Source organism: Pinus tabuliformis, chromosome X, assembly GCF_031772625.1.
Source record: "Pinus tabuliformis cultivar Carrire ecotype Pingquan chromosome X, CPIR1, whole genome shotgun sequence".
Taxonomy (NCBI): Eukaryota; Viridiplantae; Streptophyta; class Pinopsida; order Pinales; family Pinaceae; genus Pinus; species Pinus tabuliformis.
Window position 1 is genome coordinate 1727046722 of NC_142308.1, and position 12142 is coordinate 1727058863.

A 12142-nucleotide genomic window follows, 5' to 3' on the forward strand; every position below is an offset into this window, starting at 1 on the left:
GATAGAGCCCTCTCTGAAGCTTGCACGGCTAGATCCTAGCTTCCAAAGTAGATTTGTGGTTACCTTTGTGATTTTATTCTGCACTCTTGTAAAATTTTAGAGTGCTAACAAAACTCATAGTCATCAGTCATAATACATAATGCTACAACTATCACCTATCATACTCAAGTACATATCAGCTATCTCAACTCATATGTATTAGCACAATCATCTTAAAGCAAGATCATTTGAACACATACTCATATTATGCAATTCATCAAACATTCAACCAACTTGAAACATACCATGTTAAATAAATCAACTAGACGACATAGTAAAATAGTCAAGCAAAAAATATAAAACATAAGGAAACTCATACCTTATTGTGTCTCACAAGATGCTTTCTTGTTTGCATAATCCATCTAGTTAGCATGATATGACTTCACAACATATCAACTCAAACATAAATATGATCATGATATCTATAATATTCACTAGCTAACATGTTTACATCATAACTTATACACAATTATCGTTCACACATATGCAAAGTCAATCTATATTAATACAACGCCATATCACAAATATGTTAGCTCATACTTGAATATTGTAACCATAACCATCTTCATAGGCCAATCTAATTTAGCATGATACATATAACATCAAGCTATAAATGCTATAACCCTAATCATCAAGCTAACTATCATTCTCATCAACAACATATAACCCAATCGTCAAGCTAGCTGACATATAACAATAACACGTTAAACTATAACATACTCATCAACAACATATAACATAATCATTAGGTTATCTAATATAAAACAAGAAAAGAAATGCATACAACTACAGGTTACTATGATTCTTGACTATCTGACACATGTGCATATAACTACACTAATCAACTAACGTCTATCATGAATGTAACCATAACATCAAAAGACATGTACATAACCTTAATGTATATAAACCTAATGCATATAAAAACCATTGACTTACATAGCTGCATGCCAAACATACAATACATGTATGATGATCTTCTCTTACCCCAAAGTCCATTTCCGCAACCTCATTATGATGCTCTGCATCTCCTGATCTATCCAACCAACACATTAGCATCATAACATACCAATATCACCTTGATGACCTAAATTTCATACCATCACTTCACAAGGCATGTTTGACCTACTAATCATGCATAAATATAACCACAACCATTACTCCATTGTAAAAATTTCCTCATGCAAGTATAACCCTACAGAAGTAATGCTTAATCAACTACACATATGCATAACTGCATGTACTAGATCATAAGTGGTCAATTCTTATAATCAATCGACAAGGCTGATGCATGTAATCAAATAACCAAGAATGCAACCCAATAGACAAGGATGTAATCAAGCTTCGTATACTCATGTAACCAGTCATATAATCCTGATGATACATTCCATAAAACCGACATCAAGTTCCTCATGATAACCTTACTACCATCATGACCAATCTTTATGTAATGCAACAAACACATGGAATGCAAGTGTAAGAGACACACATCAACTGAAATGCATGTATTACTAACACTTCCGCCAAATGGTAGCACAACCACACTCTGATACCACTCTGAAACACCGCCTCCCAGGTCTACCCAAAGTAACCATGCCAACCGGGGTAAGCATGAGGAGAGATTCTACTATGATGAGATTTGACCTCCTATGTCACCTTAAGGAAGTAGAATCGAAGGAACATCACATATCCAACATCATCAAAAAAACCATCAGGAGATAATTCACCCACTCAAACAGCCGATCCCTAGGTCCCATTTCTATTATGCAGCTCTTAGACCATAGTATCTCTAATTCTATGAGAAAGGGAGCAACCAGAAACCCAAAGTGACTCTCACAAGCTTTCCTGCCAGTGACTGTGGACCAAAATTGCTAGTTCTTTGCTAGCAACCCCAAGATTTAAGCCACTTTTCTAGCCCAGAATCCTGGCCTATTCCCATAACTTGTTGTAACTTCTATAATTCATTAAAGACATGATAACAATGTTGATCAATCAAAAATCACCCTCAAGACTAGGCCTGAGCATCCCCAACTGAGACTGTGATTTTCTCAAACACTTGGCATAAATGCAACCTACAGGTCTATGATACAAGAGAGAGCCTAAACAACTGAAGAAACTTATGAAACATAACTATAAGGATCACCTCCTTCTCCATTGAACTATTACATCGTCGATTAGGTCTTGCATCCATCAATTTAACAGTTACAAGTACATATATCAAATAACCATGACATAAATGAGTCATTCAACCATGCTTATAACTAGCATAAAACCATATAAATATTAGAGATGTAACAACCATTAAATCCACATATAAATCAGTGAAACATTAAGAGACCTTAGCTTTTATTAATCATAGGCAAATCTGAACAGGTTCAAGACTTCCACGTACCACCCGATCATAGACATCGCTAAACCAAATCATTTTTTCACCCAGTGAGCCCTGTGCCATATTCCAAGCATGAATGTGAGGTCTCATAGAATAACTAATCCAAGAAAAACCAAGGGAATCCATAGGTTAAACCACCTCCACCCTCATAAAACCGAGGTCACACCAAAATCAGTGCTCTGATCACAACTGAGCATCACTTGGATTTCCATCCAAAATCCATCACTATCCTTGAATTTTACATTTCCTTGTCTCTCAAGCTTTACGCAATCCAATCTCTGATCACTAGGCCCTAAATGGAGACTAGTCTCTCAGGCTTTACCGCAATCCAAACTTCGATCACTAGGTCATAAATCGAGACTTCTCCCTTAGGTTTTACTGTGTATCTTGCCAAAACCAGTCAAGGGATTTCCTAGGCCTTTGGGAATGAAACATGAGACCACCTCTGCCTAGATTTTGAAATCCATCCAACAAGCCAAAGCTCAAAAATAGAAATAAACATCCCGACATCAAGGCATAAGGAAAAAGGCTAGTCTAGGCTGAAATCCACTATCATAACCCTGTAAAAGCATGCCATTGACAACAAGAGAACCATACACCAACATGAAAAGCCATGCATGTCCAAACCAGCTAGGAAATCAAACATGTAAAAGGTTTCTTGCAAGTATTCTTACTGAAGTTGCCTAATCTTGCTTTCCTTTCCTTGATGTTTTCTTTCCTTCCTTTCCCTTTGCTTTATTTTCCTCTCCTTTGCTTCAAATCTAGAATGCTCCAACAAAATTCTAAGTGACCAAGAGTGAGAGGGAGAGAGACAATAATGAGAGAGCTCCAAACTTTCACTAACTAAGAGCTTTCCAACTTATCCTTAGAAGCCCTTTTATTAATGGGGCCTCTAATTTCTTCATTTTCCATTTTTTCCCTTCAATTTCCTCCGCACACGCAACTTGTGAACTTTTACCTTCCTTTTCTCCTATTTTCCTTTATTTTCATAAATAAATGTGCTAAAAATGCCTTTTGGCCTGTTAATACCTTTTCTTTTGCCAATTTCCTTAACAAAAACACACATCCAGTGATGCCCACTAGGATATCTTTGCCCAACATTTAGATTGGAATACGTGTCCCTTACTCGTGGTCTTATTTTGCCTTTATTTACTTTATTACATGAAAATTTCACCAAGGATGTTATAGAACCCTCCCCCTTGGGGAAAACTATCCTCGGTGTTCAATCACACCATGACCTCAACAAAACCCTTAAAAAGAAAACATACTGGCCATGGAGCTTTATAACCTAACTTGTTATAATATTTATAATGAATTACCTACTCAAAAGTAAACAATCATGAAAACATGACCATATAATAAGCATACTGCATACTGGAGCTTTATAATACAACTCATAGCGATATTTACAATAACCACATATACACATTTGCACATTTGTTAAACCAGCAAATGAAAGGATATGATTCCTATATTGATCATCAAGGGAATTGAGAGGCTCAGACCACCACCCTTAAAGAAATACCAGGATTCACCCGCTTCCCAATAAGTCCAGAATCCACTTCCACAGTCAAAGATGCATCCAATGTCCAATGTTACAATCTTGTCCCACTATCCCCTTAGTGAAGAGTTACCAGCTCATTGTTCTAGGGTACACCCCCATTGTGAATTTGATTCCATCTAGCGATGCCAATAACCAAAACCAATATATTCATGACCTTCCCTTATCTGCTAGAAAGTCCCTAGGGAAATATGGTCACCCTATTCCATGTAGTCACTCATCTTCCAAGTTCCTCGGAATCCCCTATCTCAGACGATCATCCCTTCATAAGGCTTCTTGGAATCGGAAGATACAAAACCAAGGCATATACCTACCTCAAAACCATCATATTGGTCATAGCATGCTCATGGAAATCAATGGACACTATTGGGTACCAGTTTCCCACAATGGCCCTGCTCCTGAATGTTTTACCAAGATATTGCTACATGTTCCAATTTATTTTGGTGGTGCTGCTAATTCTTGTAGTCAATTTTAGCCACCCAATCATACATGTTCATGCATTTCTATTCCAAACACATATTTTCCATTAGATTCAAATAAATTGAAATAACCTCAAATGATACCTCATTGGTAGCTTGTTAATAAGGTACACTTGCAATTATGTTCGCTTCCTGTCACAACAAGTCAAACTAACATATTACATCTGGTTAGCTTAAAACAAAACCATCATAGATCAACATCATAAATCACATGTAACCATCATAAACCAAAATCATAGATCACATATAATTATCATATACCCTATTCATAAGTCGCATAATAAAACTGAAATAAAATGTTGATACTTATCCTTTCATCAATCCTTAACTTATACCTTTGTCTTTATTTTGTACGCACTTTGGATCGGTTTCCACAGTAGACAAACACCCAGTGCCTTCTCCTCAACCATGTGCACATACACATAGTGTGCATCACACACATACAACTACACACATCATACAACACCATGCACTACATGTATGTACATCATTACCATATGTACAACATGTACAAAATACCACTTTTACACTGCAACCACCTGCATAGCATGTGCACAAAATCACATGTACATGGCACCATCTATACAACATGTACACAATGCCACATGTACACTGCACCATTGTACAATGTGTACACAATACTAGATGTACACAACATCACATGCACAACATGTGCACGACACCACATGTACAACATGTACATGACACCACATGCTCATAGCACCATTTGTACAATCATGCACACAACATCATATGTACATATCAGCATATGTACAACATGCATAGAAAACCATATGTACATAGCACTGCATATCCAACATGTACATAGCATCATCTGTACATAGCACTGCATATCCAACATGTGAACAAAACCATATACACACAACGCTGCATATCCATCATGTACATAGCACCATCTATACTCAACACTGCATATGCAATATTTGTACAACACTATATGTACTATCATGTACATTACAATGCATAAACAACATGTACACATGCTATGTATACACAACACCACACAACATCATAGATGCAACATGTACAATGTATACAACATATGCACAACAATAGTAGCTCACATCCAAAAGCACACTATCTCTACCAAGAAACCTTGCTCCTAGTCTCTTATCTATGCTTGTCCCAACATGCCACAAACCACACTGCTTCATTTCGTTGATGTATCTTTCAGCATTACCTACCATAACATAACATAGGCATAATACAATAATAATATAAACTCATAACTATATGATACTAACCTTGTATATTTGTTAGGGCTACTCTTCCCACTTGATTACCATAATACCAAGAGCCTCATCATGTCATTCACCTATATAAGCAATCATTCCTCCACAAGAATGATCCGTGACGACCTTGTCAAAAAGTGACACAGATACATACATACATGCATATATATAATAATTAGCATAAAACAATCATCATCTTGTCAGAAAATGACATACATATATACATATATAAACATCACCATAATCATTCATAAAATAATTACAAGATAACATAAGGTCTAGGTAAAGAGAACTTCCTTATTTGTGCAAAGAAATAGTTCCCAACATAACGAAGGCATCTGACACCTTAGATATATTTACTTCAATTTTAATGGTTATCTTTCTCATGTCTATCCTGTCATCATCCATTTACCACAATGGGCAAAACCAGTCTAACCGATTGTCATAGTCTTACCTTACACTGTGCTTACTCATACACTAGACTTCTTCTGGGTCTTATGTCATCTATTGGGTACCACACACTCTCCCTAGGCTTCATCAACTTTTCCTCTTCTGAAACCAATTCCCAAGACTCAAAACATAAAAGGCAAGCCAAGAAACCAACAAGAAGAGAACCATGAAAACCAATACCAATATGACACCACAAATAAAGTGGCATAGCTATGCACTAGACACACACAAAATCGTAAATCAAGCGCAACAATAAAAAATATCAAAGCACAAGACTAACAACAGACATGATGACTCAATCCCCATGGTTCCCAGTGCTTTCAAAGGAAAGTGCAACCTACGCCTTCTTTAAGATTTCATGGAAATCTCTTGCCATGGAACTCCTTGCATCATACTGCCATAAACAAATAAATGTTAGTGCATAAATAAACATAGAAATACACTAACTGCCTTATCTTGTCATTCCAATCTTGTTGCCTTGCAACTGAACACATTCATGCCATCTCTCAAGGGACTCCAATTATCTTGAAAGATCGACCTATAACTAGAGACTAGCTAATATACCTGTCAAGTACATGTTCATGAATCTAGCACGTATCCACGTAATGTCAACAAAATCAAGGTTAAGAAGACTCCCTATAGGCAAAGCACTCATTTGTTTGGAGTTAGGGTTTACAAACCTAGCCAAACAAATTCTTGCCCAATTCCTTTCTTTTACCTTTTTCCTTGTTCCAATTAAGGCTTACTATGCATTGTCACATCACCCAACTGTTAGTTATATAGACACATCAACTATTACCTTGTCACACTAATACCAATCATGTTTCTTGCAACTGCTCACACATGTCAACCACATGTTCCACATATCAAGACAATCATGTCTATCAATTTGAAATCAACCTTTATGAGGACTAACAATCATGTCATAATCCATAGTCAAATCATAGTCATCATTCATAATACATAATGGTACAACTATCACCTATCATACTCAAGTACATGTCAACTATCTCAATGCATATGTATTAGCACAATCATCTTAAAGCAAGATCATTTGAACACATACCCATATTATGTAATTCATCAAACATTCAACCAACATGCAACATACCATATGTTAAATAAATCAACTACATGACATAGTAAAAAATTCAAGCAATAAATATACAACATAAGAAAGATCGTACCTTACTGTGTCTCAAGGGAGGCTATCTTGTCTACATAATCAATATAATTAGCATGATATAAATTCACAACATATCACTAGATAACATGTTTACATCATAATTAGCTAACATCCAGAATAGTCACTAGCTAACATACATCATAACTCATACACAATTATTGTTTACACATATGAAAAGTCAATCTAGATTAGTACAAGACCATATCAAAAATATGTCGGCTCATACCTGAATATCATAACCATAGCCATCTGCATAGGCCAATCCAATTTAGCATGATACATATAACATCAAGGTATAAATTCTATAACCCTAGTCATCGAGCTAACTATCATCCTCATCAACAACATATAACCTAATCATCAAGCTAACTGTCATATAACAACAACAAGTTAATCCATAACATACTCATCAAAGACATATAACATAATCATCAGGTTATATAATATAAAAAACCCAATAGCAACTACAGGTTACGATCACTCTTGATTATCTGAAACATGTGCATAGAACTACACTAATCAACTAGCATTTGTCATGAATGTAACCATAACATCAAGTGACATGTACATAACCCTAATGTATATAAACCTAATGCATATAACAATCATTGACTTACATACATGCATGCCAAACATACAATACCTGTATGGAAATCTTCTCTTACCCCAAAGTCCAATCTGCAACCTCCTTATGATGCTCTACATCTCCTGCTCTATCTCAGCCTACACATTAGCATCATAACATACCAATATCGCCCCGATAACCTAAATTTCATACCATAACAATGTAAACTTTGAAATGGGAACTATTGTTATCGGGAAATCTAGTGTCTATTCAGAGCTACTAGTCCCACTAAGACGAGTAGCTATCTTAGAAACAAACAAATTAAAGTCACTTGTTTTAGCTTTATGAGAGAGAGATGAGAAAGAAACAGAGAGTACCAACCTCATTCTTCCGCTTGGCTCCTTGCTTGTTTCTTTTCTCCTTTGACAGAATCTCGCCACTGCTTTCTTACTTGTCCCGCTTCAAAGAGCACCTATAGATTCACAACAGCATAATACCATCAAAGCATAGAGATCTATCACTGTAAACAATATATCATCAGACATATATTTACCATACAAATGCATATATCAACACAATATTCAGAGATACACAAGAATATGGAGGAAAACTCAAATAGCATTATTAGTAAAATTAGTAGAAGAGAGAATTACAGCCACTTGGTCTGGCCCAGTGCCATCCTCCCAGCATGAAAGCCCTCTTCACCTCATACAAAGCAAGATCACCCAACAATGTCTTCAAAGAGAAACCAAGAGCACTTCCTTGCAAATTACAAAATTCCAAGATTTGGATCTCTTGGATGAGGGATCCATATATAGATGTTTATAGGAGAGTGAGTCAGTTTCTGGGATTTTGATTAGTGTCATTTCACCGATAGTTCTTGGTTCCACATGGAGATTTTAGATCCCTTACTCATCACTAGGCGAACTCAGAGAGGCAAGTGTCAAATGAGCAGTTACTAGAAGATTCTCTGGGTTTCCACCTAGCAAATTGCTTGTGCCATTTGTTTGCTCTCGCTCATCGCACCCTATAGAAGGGATTTCCAGTATGCCTCGCACTTTTTGCATGTGGTAGGTGAGATGCATCACACCTTTAGCACTGGGCAGTCTGTATGGTCCTGCTTTAACCAGTTCTGAGTAGTTTTTCATGGAGAACTTCTGGGAGATGATGTAATCAGCTAACCTTGCTCCTTTAGGATATGAAACAACACTTTTGGGGACTTAGAAGCCCTTGGTATGGACATGTATGATTGGGGTTGCAGTGCCCAAATATATCTATAATAGTTGCCCCCTAAAGCATGAGGTCGTAAATCCTTTTGATGTCGGGTGAAATACTTTATAATAAGGATCCGAGGTTTTTCGAACTGGGAGGTGACCTGTAATAAGATACAATACAATACATTATCTTCATAATATTTTTCATGATCTAGTTGAGGCGGGAATTCCCATGCCCAACTTTGATAAATTCATTTTCATGTACATAGGACAGACAACCGTCTGTGTGCAGATTGATGATTCTGGTAGAGCCATCATCCCTTAGTTTGGATGATTATCTGTGCAGCAATGATGTACATTTGATGTCTTTATTCTCCTGAATATATCGTAGCCCGGATGGATGAAACTAGATACAGGGTCTTCAAAACGCGTTCAATCTTCGCTCGAAGTACAAGTCGATCCATGTGAATAGATGTTATGATGTTGAACATGGAAAGACAACACCTGATTACTAGCAAATTATGTAATCTATTAACAGGCACGAGAGGAATCACCGATGAAGATGATGACCCTCAAGGTACTGTAGTACAATTCACATGGTGTGAATACATGAGTTGATGTCGAACACCACACAAAGTCTTTTGATCGAAGGTCATTAATGTAAACCTATCATTGGAAGTGAGAAACTTTCCATTGAGGCATGCAAGCTTCAAAGTACTGAAAGGGTTGTTCCTAGGTCGACTTCTTGGATAATGAGCTGATGTCGGCAAGAAGTGACCCGTCGTAGGAGGGCATTGATGGATCCCACATCTATGACATGGAACGGAGCAAATGATTTCGTAGAGGTGAAAACGATCTGATGATACAAGGTTCACGGTGGCGGTCATGAAAGAATGAAGTGTGAAGGTATTGCAGTGGATGAGACAAGCTGGGTAGGTGAATTCTCTGAACAACTTCTCTTGAACATATCGGTGACACTGAAATGGATTGGTAGTGTTAACCCCAAAAGTGGATTGTATGGTGGACCAATGGTAATATGACCGGTGAATGGAATAAACCAACCTGACTCAATCATGGTGATGGAGTGAAAGTGTCATGTTCAAGAGCGACCTACTACTAATAAAGTTTCTTCAAGTTTTCTTCCCAATTTTCCCCAATCATTTCTGACCAATACCTCTTTATTTTTGTCAAGCTTGAGGAGGATAACATATTCTTGTTCTATAATTTTCCCTTCGGGCAAACCCGTCGCTATGTTTTAACGAGACTAGCGATAGTGAAACTCGCTCTTGTCTGAATGGACAAGTTTGTCACTATTGTTTTAACGCGTTTAACAACAAGGATAACTCGGTTCTTTTCAATTTTAGAGAGACTGAAAAGAGACGGAAAGAATACTCCAATATCCCTTTTTCGTAATATAATCCCTTAAGTTCGAAAAAGTATAAAAAAATGCGAAAGGGATGACTTTTCAATAGTTTTAACGAGCCAAACAAGACAAACGCTCGATCTTTTTGTATAATAACCCCTCAGGTCCAAAAAGATTAAAATCTAGAGGAGGGATGGCACTTCCAATCGCTTTAATGAGTTGGAGAGGCCAATTTCTCGGCAATATTTTCATATTTTACAAGTCAGATGAAAAGAGCTTAAAGGAGACTTGTTTTTTGAGGAACGAGTGATGTTTTCATATAGCAGCTGGTTCCAGGTAATGTTTGGAACTTTTCAATCACGACAGTGTAAAGAAGGTGGCTAATAGGATCACTCATCACAGTTGTTCCTCAAAAGGGGTAAACAATCAAATGGAGGCGTATGATCAGCTAAAAAAGAGTGGAGGTGATGGTAAGAACATGACCAAGGCTCAAAAGCTGATAATAATTTGATCTCAATGGTTATTTACCGGTGGTGGGTTCATTTTTTAATGAGCTTAAACTCTGGTGGAACCTATGCTCATTGCTAGGTTTATTTTTTAACGAGCTTGAACTTCATGTAAAACTGCTTGTGCCAGTCATATAATAATGATGTCTCATCGATAGGTTCATTTTTAGGGAGCTTGCATGATTTGAAACTATGCTCTGACTCCTTTCATTATGTAAGCTAGGAACGACCAATCCTACGAGTTTAAAGGGTTGAGAATCTACAAAATAGGAAAATAAATGGTTGCTTTTCACTTTCACGCAAAAATGTTTTCATGCCCCCAGGTATAGCGAAGTAGAGTTTCAGAGGTTACCCTTCAATTTGCAGACAAAACATTTTTTCTATCGAGAAAGGCCTACCTTTTCCAGGTTACCCTTCAATTTGTTGACAAAACATTTGTTCTATCGGGAAAGGCCTACCTTCTAATGGAGGTACCTTATTCCTGTCTAATACCATTTTCCTAAACGAACGGGTGTGTCAGACTAGTCATATATTCTTCGTGGAAACCTACCCTATACCTGAAGTTTTTCTGTCGAAGTAGACCAGGGTGCATGCCCCCTGGGTTTCAGTTACAACCACCAAATCACTCGTGCTCATCAAGTGGATAGACTGGAGATTGATGAGACATTCCTTGCGCAAAATGACCTGTCAGGGATGGCATTTGACTATTAGCTATGTGTGAACCAGGGAATGAAAGCTAGTCTACAAGCTGGACCACTCTGCCTTCATGCGGAAAACACATTACTCGAAAGATTGAGGAGACAATGGCTCCCATGCTATAAATGTAGTCACATCCAAGGAGTATATTGTAATCTAAAGGTCCTCGGACTACCATTACATTCAGATAAACGGTTTTCCTTCTCAAAGTTATAGGCAAATCTGGAAGGATCCCTAACAGTCGACTGGTTCCTTTGTGAATTCTGTCAAATGTCGCATCTCAGGCAGAAGCAATGGTGAACCAAGTGCGTTCCAAGTAGTTGAGGAAAGGATACTCACAGAATCCCCTTCATCTATGATGGTACCAACCATGACCATTCTGTAAGTTTGCATTATGATTCGAAATGGTACATTAGATGGTAAACGGGGTCTACCTAATAG